The sequence below is a fragment of the Gymnodraco acuticeps genome, unplaced genomic scaffold, assembly GCF_902827175.1.
Source record: "Gymnodraco acuticeps unplaced genomic scaffold, fGymAcu1.1, whole genome shotgun sequence".
Lineage (NCBI taxonomy): Eukaryota > Metazoa > Chordata > Actinopteri > Perciformes > Bathydraconidae > Gymnodraco > Gymnodraco acuticeps.
The window spans coordinates 1,082,664-1,093,835 of record NW_022990082.1 but is presented as its reverse complement, the minus strand read 5'-3'; positions in this window follow the sequence as shown (position 1 = coordinate 1,093,835).

Here is an 11,172-nt window from a genome sequence, read left to right as displayed (position 1 = left end):
TGTTAAATAACCAGTGTTGGGACTAACGCGCTACGAGTAACGCGTTACTTTTGGCAGTAACTAGTACGCTAACGCATTACTTTTTAAATTCAGTAAAGCAGTTACCGTTACTACATGATGCGTTACTCCGTTAGTTTTTTTATATAGTCAACAGCCAGGCGAACAGAGATGAGAACTGTACTTAAGTACTTGAGTAAATGTACTTAGATACTTCCTGTGTCACATGCGGAGACGGGCTGTGGGCGTGTTTGTGTTGTTTACTAACAAGACTATCATGGCGGCGGCGGAGCTCAAGTCTAGTTTCTCCACCTGGAGATATTCTCACTATTTCACTTTTGTCGAGCACAAAGAAAAGAACGTTTTAGTTAAATGTAAGTTGTGTCTTGGCGGGTCAAAGAGCCTATCTACTGCCCAAACCAGTCATTCAAATCTCTTAAAACATCTGCAAAAACAACATGCTGGGACGAAGCTAGTAGCTAAGACCACAGAGACTCAGCCGACGCCACTCCACCTCCACCTAAGCAACAGCGGCTGGATTTTAACCAAGGGACTGCTGGCCAGGGAAAAGTGGATAAAGCCATTGCACGGTATGTTGTAGAACACATGCAGGCTATTGCTACAGTGGAGTCACCCGCTTTCAGGGAGCTAGTTAGCATGATAGCATGTCCGGGCGGCACACGGCATATGGGACGGAAAACTTTTTCCAACTACCTGGAGAAAGAATATACAAAAATGGAAAGCCAGCTAATATCGATGCAATCCAGATTGCATATAATGCATGTCAAGTTGATCAACAGATTGTATTATTCTCCAATGCAATAACAGTACTGAAATGAAGGCTATAAGGGCATTAATGAAGAAAAAAAAAGGTAAGTAACGAAAACGTTAGTAACAGTAACGCATTACTTTTTGGTGTAAGTAACTAGTAAAGTAACTGAGTTACTTTTGACATGAAGTAACTAGTAATGGTAACTAGTTACTGGTTTTCAGTAACTAGCACAACACTGTAAATAACACATGCTACCTAGTTAATAACTCTACTTTACTCAGTGGAGGCTTGTCCATTGAGGAATGGGAGGACCATCCTCCCTAAAATTTCAGAGAAAAATTTACTTTGAAGAGAACAATAAATACACCTCAATTTAAAAGATAAGTCTGTTAAAATACAGATAATAGCCCTGGCTTTGGGACTGAAATGGGGCTAGAGAGGACGAGTCTCCCTTTGGGCGGGTCTAGCCAGAGGCTCTGGATTGGGCGCCTATATCATCAGTGAACCAATCAGCGGATCTGACTGCGCATCAGAGTTATCAGCGATATCAGAGTTTTTTCTGAACCGGGGAACAGGGGCGCTGCGCCCTCTTACCAAAATCAATTCCTTGAATTAGGCTTTTATTATGTTCTGGCCCGCCATCTTGTGGCTCAGCAAAAAATTGGCCCAAGGCCAAACTTACTTGCCTACCCCTGACGTAAGGTATGTGTTCATGTTACGCGCCAGTGGAAATAAAGATGGACACTCGGATAGAAATAAGTGGTCCGCTTCATCTGTTTATGTAAACACTTACATGTTCATAGAACAGAATATTACATGGTGTCAGAGTTAGTTCATTTATCATCGACCTGACGACGGAAGATGGAGAACACAGGCGTTCCAACACCACGAATGGACTGGGACTCGTCTAATCTGCCGGACGCATGGAGGAAGTTTCGGCAGCATGTGCAGCTAATGTTTTCAGGCCCGCTACATGCTAAAGACGAGGAGGAAAAATGTAGCTATCTACTCCTATGGATTGGGGGAAAAGGCAGAGATGTTTTTTATACATGGACTCTCACAGAAGACCAAAGTAAGGTACTAAAAACGTACTATGACGGTTTTGAAGCTTATGTAGTTATGTAACTCCGAAAGCAAATCCCATATTTGCGTGCTATAAATTTCATGAAAAGATCCAAGGGGACAGTGAGAGTTTTGACCAGTTTGTAACGGAGCTAAAATTGCTAAGTAAAGACTGCAACTACCCAAACAGTGAGGAAATGATAAGAGACAGGATTGTCTTTGCTACAAACTCACAAAGAGTGCGCGAAAAACTGCTATGTCACAGTCCAGACTTGACGCTAGAGAAAGCCATTGACATTGCACGTTCACATGAGCTATCACAGCAGCAGCTAAAGACAATGCTAACCCCTGCTGCTAGCCACGACAGTCGCTCTGCTCACGCGGTTAGCAGAAAACCTTTTAGAGCAGACCAAGCATCCCGTGGGCACAAGACGACATGGAATGATCGTAACAGCGCCGTGAGGAGCAAGGAATGTGGAGCATGCGGGAGGGAGCACAGTCGCACTGAGGAATGTCCAGCAAAGGGTCGCCAATGCAGCAAATGCAAGAAGCCCAACCACTTTGATAAAGTGTGTAGCAGAGATGTTCACAAGTCTTTTTTTGCAAGTCCAAGTCAAGTCTTTGGTCACGAGTCCAAGTCAAGTCTCAAGTCTTTGTGGGGTGAGACTTGATCAAGTCTCAAGTCTTTGGTCACGAGTCCAAGTCAAGTCTCAAGTCTCTTCTGGTTGTAATAAGCCTTCTATTGTCTGCTGCTATCCAGTCTGTTAAGAATACTGCACAGCTATATCTAAGAAATTCAAAACATTTACTGTATTATTATCACTCCTATATCTATTAGCATACAGTATCAGTACTGATTAGTTGTTTGTTATATGATCACTTTAAACAGGCTATTGCAATGCAATATGAGGAAAAACATCACACTTTAGCTAAATGAAAACAACTTATAAGCAAAACACTTCAGAATCAGAAATCAGTATCACAAATACTTTATTAATCCCCCGCAGGGAAACTGTGTTAAAAGTACTTAAAAGTAAACATTTGTTCTGTGCCATTTGCAACTAAAAAACTATTGCTGCAATATTATCTGAAATATAACTGGTGATATTAAAACATGACCTGTTCCAAAAGAGATATCTACCATTAACACCATTTACCAGCCAAATGCTGGTAAATCATGCAAGTGGCTGGTACTGTATGTTGCACGCACCAGCCAAAAATAACAATGGCAATCTATTGAGTGGCTGGTAACATTTCAACATTCACTAGGCTAGCCATTTGGCCAGTGGACAAAAATGTTAAAATGTGACCTCTGCAACCGTATTTTTTAATTACACTGGGTCTCTAATTACATCTTTTAAGTCTACTATAAATAAACATATTCCTCTATCCTCTCACTCAAACCCAGTGTAATGGTAACCTGATAAACCTGTAACATTAACGTTACGTGGTCAACAATAAACCTGTAACCTGCCTATAAACCGACAGATGTATTTATGTATGTAACTTTGTATTTTTCTACGTTTAACGTTAGCCAGTAGATGGTGGCAGCGGAACGTAATGATTAACGTTACCGACCTTTTTTATGTCATGTCAAGAGTTGGATGTCAACGCCACTCAACGCAAACAAGTGTGACAAGCAAACATTCACTCATCTTTTCAAATATTCAGTTACAAAGCTAGTAGCAAGCTAAGTTAACATTACATAGCTGATGCTGAGCTAAACATGTTTGGTAACCGTCCATATGCGTTAATGTGACTGACCTCTCCGGGTGAGTTTTCAAGTGCCTGATGAAATTTGACGTTGTTGCACCAGCATCCTTGGTTTTAATATTGCAGACTTTGCAGTGTGCGCTCCTTTTGTTGGTGCCGCCGGCGTTTTGTTCGAAGTTTTTATAGTTGAACCTAATTACAAGCGGTACAGCTGCAGGTGTGCCGCCGGTCGCCATGGTGTTACCATGATGTTAATGTTAATGTTAAAGGTGGGGTAGGTAAGTTTGAGAAACCGGCTCGAGATACACTTTTTGTTATATTCCATGGAATGCTCTTAACATCCCGATAGCCGGCCCGGCTAAAATAACTGGATGGCCTACCTGCCTGTCAGCCTCCCATCGGGGCACAAACTTATCTCGTGCCCTCATTGGTCATGTGCGCGTTCGTGTGTGTTGGAGGAGGGGCTCTGTGAGGAAGTGGCAGATTTTCTCCGGTTGTGTATTTTCAAATTCTAGTGATCTCGAGCCGGTTTCTCAAACTTACCTACCCCACCTTTAATACGCCAAAAATAGAAAACATAATGATTGTTCACGAGTCCCAAAACACGAGTCCAAGTCGAGTCCGAAGTCTTTTGAGCAGGAGTCCAAGTCAAGTCTGAAGTCTCTGTGTGTGCGACTTAAGTGCGACTCGAGTCCGAGTCACAAACTCGAGTCCCCATCTCTGGTGTGTAGGTCACAAACACAGCAGCCACAGACGAGATATAATCCCAGAAAATTGCATACCATCTCAAACAGTGCAGAACAGTCACTAGAAGAACTCTATATTGATGCTATCATAAAAGAGCATGAAAACACAGATAGAGAACAGGCATATGCAGAAGTAGAAATAGGAAAAACGAGGAACAAACTGAAGTTTAAAATGGACACTGGTGCTCAGACTAGTATTATACCAGCAGACACATTCCGCAAGATATATGGAAGTGTAATACTAGGCCCCCCATCAAGCAAACTCTCAGATTATGGTGGGCACAGGATAAAAGCAGAAGGAACATGTAGACTGACATGTAAACATGGTGAGAAAACAGCCATGGTAGGTTTTGACATAGTCCATACAAATGCTCCACCTCTGTTAGGCTTAAGAGCATGTCTAGATTTAAACCTAGTCAAAATGATACATGTAGTTGATGCAAAGCCGATAACGCACACAACCATCATGGAAGAGTTTGCTGATGTGTTTAAAGGCATCGTACTGTTTCCTGGAGAATGCAGTTTCCAACTCAAACCCTCTGTACCACCAGTGGTATGTCCACCTCGACGCATCCCATATGCTCTGCGTGACCGGCTCAAGGATGAGTTGGACTACATGGAAAAACTGGACGTTATCCAAAAAGTCACAGAGCCAACTGAATGGGTTAATGCACTAGTAGTGTTGGAAAAGCCGAAAACAAATAGGCTGAGAATATGCCTAGACCACCGCGCCCTGAACAAAGCTATCCAAAGACCCCACTATCCACTCCCTACTCTAGATGACGTCACACCAAAACTGGCTGGAGCAAAGTATTTCAGTGTACTAGACGCCAGATCTGGATACTGGAATATAAAGCTCACACACGACTCATCTATGCTAACCACGTTCAACACGATCTACGGCAGGTCCCGTTTCAAGAGACTGCCTTTTGGAATCATCTGCACAGGATGAGTTCCAGAGGAGAGTGGATGAGGCCTATGAGGGGCTTCCAGGTGTTGCCGCCATCGTTGATGACATTATAGTATACGGCCGCACCAAAGAGGAGCACGACGCCAGCCTGCGTGCCATGCTGGAGAGAACCAGAGAAAAAGGCATAAAGCTGAATAAGGACAAGTGCAAAATCTGTGTGCCTGAGGTAAGCTATTTTGGGCACAAGCTGACAAGAGAAGGCATCCGCCCTGACCCGAACAAGATTAAGGCCATCAAAGAAATGCCTAACCCACAAAGCAAGGCAGAGTTGGAGACCATACTGGGCATGGTCACTTACCTTTCCAGGTTCGCCCCGAGAATGTCAGAGGCAACAGCTCCACTCCGGCAACTGTTAAAGGAAAACAGTGAGTTTGTGTGGGACTCAAATCATGATGCAGCCTTTCAACGAGTAAAAGACATCCTAACACAGGAGCCTGGCCCAGTACTCACCTACTTCGATCACACAAAGGATGTGAAGTTACAAGTCGATGCTTCCAAACACGGCTTAGGAGCTGTCCTGCTCCAGGAAGAGAAACCAGTCGCATACACATCAAAGACACTGACTGAAACTGAAGAGAACTATGCTCAGATCGAAAAGGAGCTATATGCAGTGCTCTTTGGATGTAGGCGGTTTCACCAATACCTGTACGGACGCCAGGTGATCGTCGAGTCAGATCATAAGCCACTTGAGTCAATCATGCGTAAGCCCTTAGCAGCTGCACCACCACGTCTGCAACGCATGATACTGCACCTACAGAGATATGACATCACTATCGAGCACAAACCAGGAAAACAAATCCCTGTCGCAGACACTCTATCCAGAAAGCCACTTGAGTGTTACGACCGCTCCATCAGTGAGGGCATGGACTACCAAATACACACTGTGATCAGCAACGCTCCGGTAAGCGACCGCAAAATGGCAGAGATCAGAGCCGCTACAGCCAAAGATGAGCAGCTCTCAGTGCTGAGACAGGTGATCCAAGCAGGGTGGCCCGAGAAAATCAAAAAATGTCCACCTGCAGTCTCAGAGTATTGGAATCATAGGGATGAGATATCAGAGACAGGTGGCATCCTACTGAAAGGAGATAAAATCATCGTGCCGCACTCACTCAGGGCTGAAATGCTTTCACGCATTCACACAGGACACTTAGGGATGGAAAAGTGCAAACAACGTGCAAGAGATGTGCTGTTCTGGCCAAGGATGGGTAAGCAGATAGAGACACTAGTAGGGACCTGCAGCACCTGCCTTGAGCGACGCAGCTCACTCCCAAAAGAGCCTTTGATGTCACACCCAATCCCAGAACAACCTTGGCAGGTAATAGCCACTGATCTGTTCACATGGAACAGTACTGACTATGTAGTTGTAGTTGACTATTATAGCAGGTACTTTGAGGTAGAAAAAATCACCAGCCTCACCTCCTCAGTAGTCATCCAAAAGCTGAAGGCCATATTCGCTCGATTTGGAATACCACAGACTAGTCAGCGATAATGGACCTTGCTACAGTTCACAAGAGTTTAACGTTTTTGCTCATGCATGGGACTTCAAGCATGTCACAAGCAGTAATCTGTATCCACAGAGCAACGGGCTAGCAGAAAAAACAGTTCAGACTGCCAAAGCTCTCATGGACAAAGCACACGCTCAGAGAACTGACCTGTACCTCAGTTTGTTGGAGTATAGAAACACACCAGTGGATGGTTTGAAAACGCCAGCGCAGCTACTCATGAGCAAGCGTCTGCGCTCCATCCTTCCCACCACTGAAAAGCATCTACAACCAGAGCTTGCCTGTCGCAGCACCGTTCACAGCAGGAGAGAACAGTGCCAAACACGACAAAAACAATATTATGACAGGAATGCCAGATCACTGCCTGCACTACCAGTGGGAGCCACGATCCGCATCCAGCTTCCAACAGGGACATGGAAACCTGCAACAGTAGTCGAGCCAGCAGGCACCCAGAGATCCTACAACATCTGCACGGACGGAGGTCACATGTTTCGGCGCAACAGGCGTCACCTTCTACAAATGTGTGAGAGTGACACAGATCAGGAGACTCCATCAGACGAGCAGTTGGAGCCTGAGGACACTAAGACTTTGCAGCAGGACACTGAGAAACAAACAGGCCCCAGAGAGCAATCACACATTGTTTACAATAAGATCACAAGATCAGGCCGCATAGTGAAGCCAAGAGATGTGTTAAATCTGTAAAAAAAAAAAAGGAAAAAAAAGAAATGCAACACTGACAATGCACTGTGATTTTTATTTGTTTAGAAATTGAATTCAACAGTTTTGTTTCAGAAGCAGTACTACATGCTCTATTAGAATTATTTCTGGGCAACTGTTCAACAAGATAAGTTAAACTGCAGAAGTGTTTACTAAATGTTGATGTACCAGCCTTATAATATTCCCTCAGTGATAGAGTAATCACAATTAGTAGATATAGTGCCTCAAGATGTACATTTATTTTAAATGCTTTAAATGCATATGGTTATAATTTGTTATGGCAGCTATACTTTTCTTTTCTAAAGAAGGGGGATGTAACATCTTGGTGAATACAAGATCTTTGATTACAGAGATCACGTGGATGACGTAAGGTATGTGTGCAAGTTACGCGCCAGTGGAAATAAAGATGGACACTCGGATTGAAAGAAGTTGTCCGCTTCATCTGTTTATGTAAACACTTACATGTTCATAGAACAGAATATTACACCATACTCGTCATGTGCACGAGTTTAGCTGCGGCCGGGAAGACATTTTACTTAGTGGGTGTGGCCAAAAGTGGGGAGAGATTAACAGTAACATGTTGCAGCCCCTCCTCCAGCTCCCGCGGCTATATCATGCACGAGTCAACAGCAGACTCAGAGATTTGCAAATCCTGACTCACTGTGCAAAACACAGCAGACTCGTGCGGACTCAGAGCCGTAACCGTAGCAGCAGATCCAGAGATCCAGCAGACTCAGAGATTCACAAATCCTGACTCACTGCAAATCATAGCAGACTCGTGCGGACTCAGAGCCGTAACCGTATAGCAGCAGATCCAGAGATCCAGCAGACCCGTCGTCATGCAGGAGTCAACAGCAGACTGAGATTCGCAAAATCGCAAAATTACCCTTTTTTTTGGGTAACAATAAACATGTTTTATTAAAGCAAAAGACACGACTTTACACACATTTAACACATACAAACACCAGTATTGCAATGATTACGCAGTCCATGTGAAAATAGGAGGGGGGGTGGGCATATGATTAGATCTACATACACATTGTTTTCATGACTCAAATATGTATATATGTTCATTTTAATTAATTTCTTATTTTTCATAGTTATTTTATCATGGCTGGAGATACTGGGTGAAGATATGCTTGATTTCTTTAGTGAGTGCATTTAAAAAAAAAAATGTTTTGCATTATATCTATATAGTATGTTCCTTTACTAAAGCACATTTTGCACAATTGTGTTTTAATAATAATAATAATAATTGTATAATTAAGACATTATATATATTCTAACTGTTTTGCAATTTTCTATCATTTGTCATTGTTTCTTTTTGTGTGCTATGTTCAAAATAAACGTTTTGCCAAGTAAGATCCGTATTGGAAATGCAGCTCTTACACGCAGGAGAATGTTGCACAACATGACAATTTTGTTAGAAGTCTACACTGAAACTTCATTTAGAGCCGGAAGCATAATGGACTTAATCAAAATCGAGGGATCCGTGAATCCAGGACAATGATCGAGAGAGACCAGTAGCCTACGAGTTAGTCAGCGGAACTTCACAGACTCAGATTTGCAAATCCTGACTCACTGTGCAAAACACAGCAGACTCGTGCGGACTCATAGCCGTAACCGTATAGCAGCAGATCCAGAGATCCAGCACGAGTCAACAGCAGACTGAGATTCGCGAAATCGCAAAATGACCCTTTTTGTTTGTGATCAACATTTTTTATTAAAGCAAAAGACACTGTGTAGCGGAGGTTAATGTAACGTCAGTTTAATATGCTCGTGAAATGCAACAAGTTTTCGCTTTCACCGGTAGGATTTCTACGCTCTTGGTGATGCTGACTCATATGACTCAAATGACTCGTATGATCCGGATCTCTTCAATGACTGACTCAGAAGACCCTCTTTGAATGTTTTCCCGGCACTTGACTGATTTTGTATCGCTTTGCATTCTGGGTTAACAGACTGGAAAGCGATAGGTCGCTTTTTCTGTCAATCAAGTAAACTCCTGAATTAAGTGGCAGGGAGGCCAAGAGAGGAGGGATCAAAACCTGTTTTGTCTATTTTAACGGAGCTGGATTTTTTTTTTTATGAATGACTCGCGATCTACCAGCATTGCCCCCGCGGTCGACGTACTGGGCACCTCTGGTTTAGAGGTTTTAACAACTCTCAGATGGCTTGCCATAATTCTAACTGTTCCTCGAGCAACATCATCTTGTCGAAGTCCTTTGGTTTATGACTGGTCCAAATTAGCTAATCATTAGCAAACTCAGATGTGGTAGAATTTATGTCAATGCACCACTGTGCCAAAATCCCCTGAAGAAAAGTCAAGCAGACGCGTACTTGGAAGAACTCGTAGTGGTTCTGTTTTAATTACACTTGCTGGAGTCCGTTCAGAGGACCCATCTCACATGTGCGCCCAGTTGTGGTTTAGGACGTATCTGTTTGTTCACAGTACACAGGAGTCATTTTATTAGCATATGTGTGCACCTTCTGATAAATAAATGACACCTTTTTATATAATCTCTAATAAAGATTAGACTCACACAGAAACTTTCATTACATCGTTGGTAATTCTTTCCAAAAGTGTTCTTGTACTTGTTTTTGACCCAGGAAACTGAGTTTCTACAGTGGATTACACCCTGACTTTATCATAAATTGGAGATTGGACATTTAGGAAATCCTCAGTATATGTTATGTGAATTATATTTGTTTCTAACATCAAACATAGACATTGTACAATAGCAAGAGATTGCACGTTATGACGTTATGACATTTAACAAAGTAATACATGATGCCTGTGTCCGCTCCGACACTGAGCTCAGAGCCCAAACATTTGCTTCCATGACACCACAAAGCAATCTGCTGCCACATCTGACACTCACATGAGGCCGGAGCTTTGTTGTTGACCTCAGGGGACACTCTGATTTTTGAGAAGTGATACAGCAGAGTGATTGTGTGATTATAATTACAGGGAATTTTGGCAAAGGATAGACAATAGTAACTTCCTGGGGCTTCTAAACCTTTTCGCACTTTCTCTTTTTTTCGGCCATTCTGTCTGTCTTTGTTTTGTTTGTGTTTAATTAATTTTTTTTTCACATATACTCATGTGCTGCAGCACCTCTTTTCACCCTCTGTCTGAAACCAGAGCCCAGTATGTTCTGATTGGTTGGCTGGCTGGCTCTGTTGTGATTAGTCAACCGCTTAGAGATGTCCCGCCCCTTAGCCTATCAGGAAAGATGTGTCTGCGAAGGTATTAAAATGTGATGTCACTATTTGATGGTAGTAAACAAGGGAGTCCAATCAAGGCGTGTGTGTAAGAGACACTTCCACTGGAGGAAACGTTGGGACTTTAGCCTTTGCAGACCATTTATATGCACAAAAAGCTACATTTCACATTACAGGAAAGAGAAAAAAAAAAAAAAGCACAATAGTGCCTCTTTATAACAACATCATCAAGGGGTGTATGGATCTGTTTTTTACAGTGAACTATGTTACTTCTTCAGTACCAAAATAATGTGTCAGTTACTAACAAATGAATTTGCAAATATTTTTCCAAAATGGCCATGATGGTGCTGCTCCCAGCGTTTTACACTTTTGTCCCTTATTAAGTTACTGCTACACAAACACCTTGTAATTCTTTGTTAACAAATAAAGTGTTTCCTATTACAGGGCTGATAGAGAGAGAACAATAAA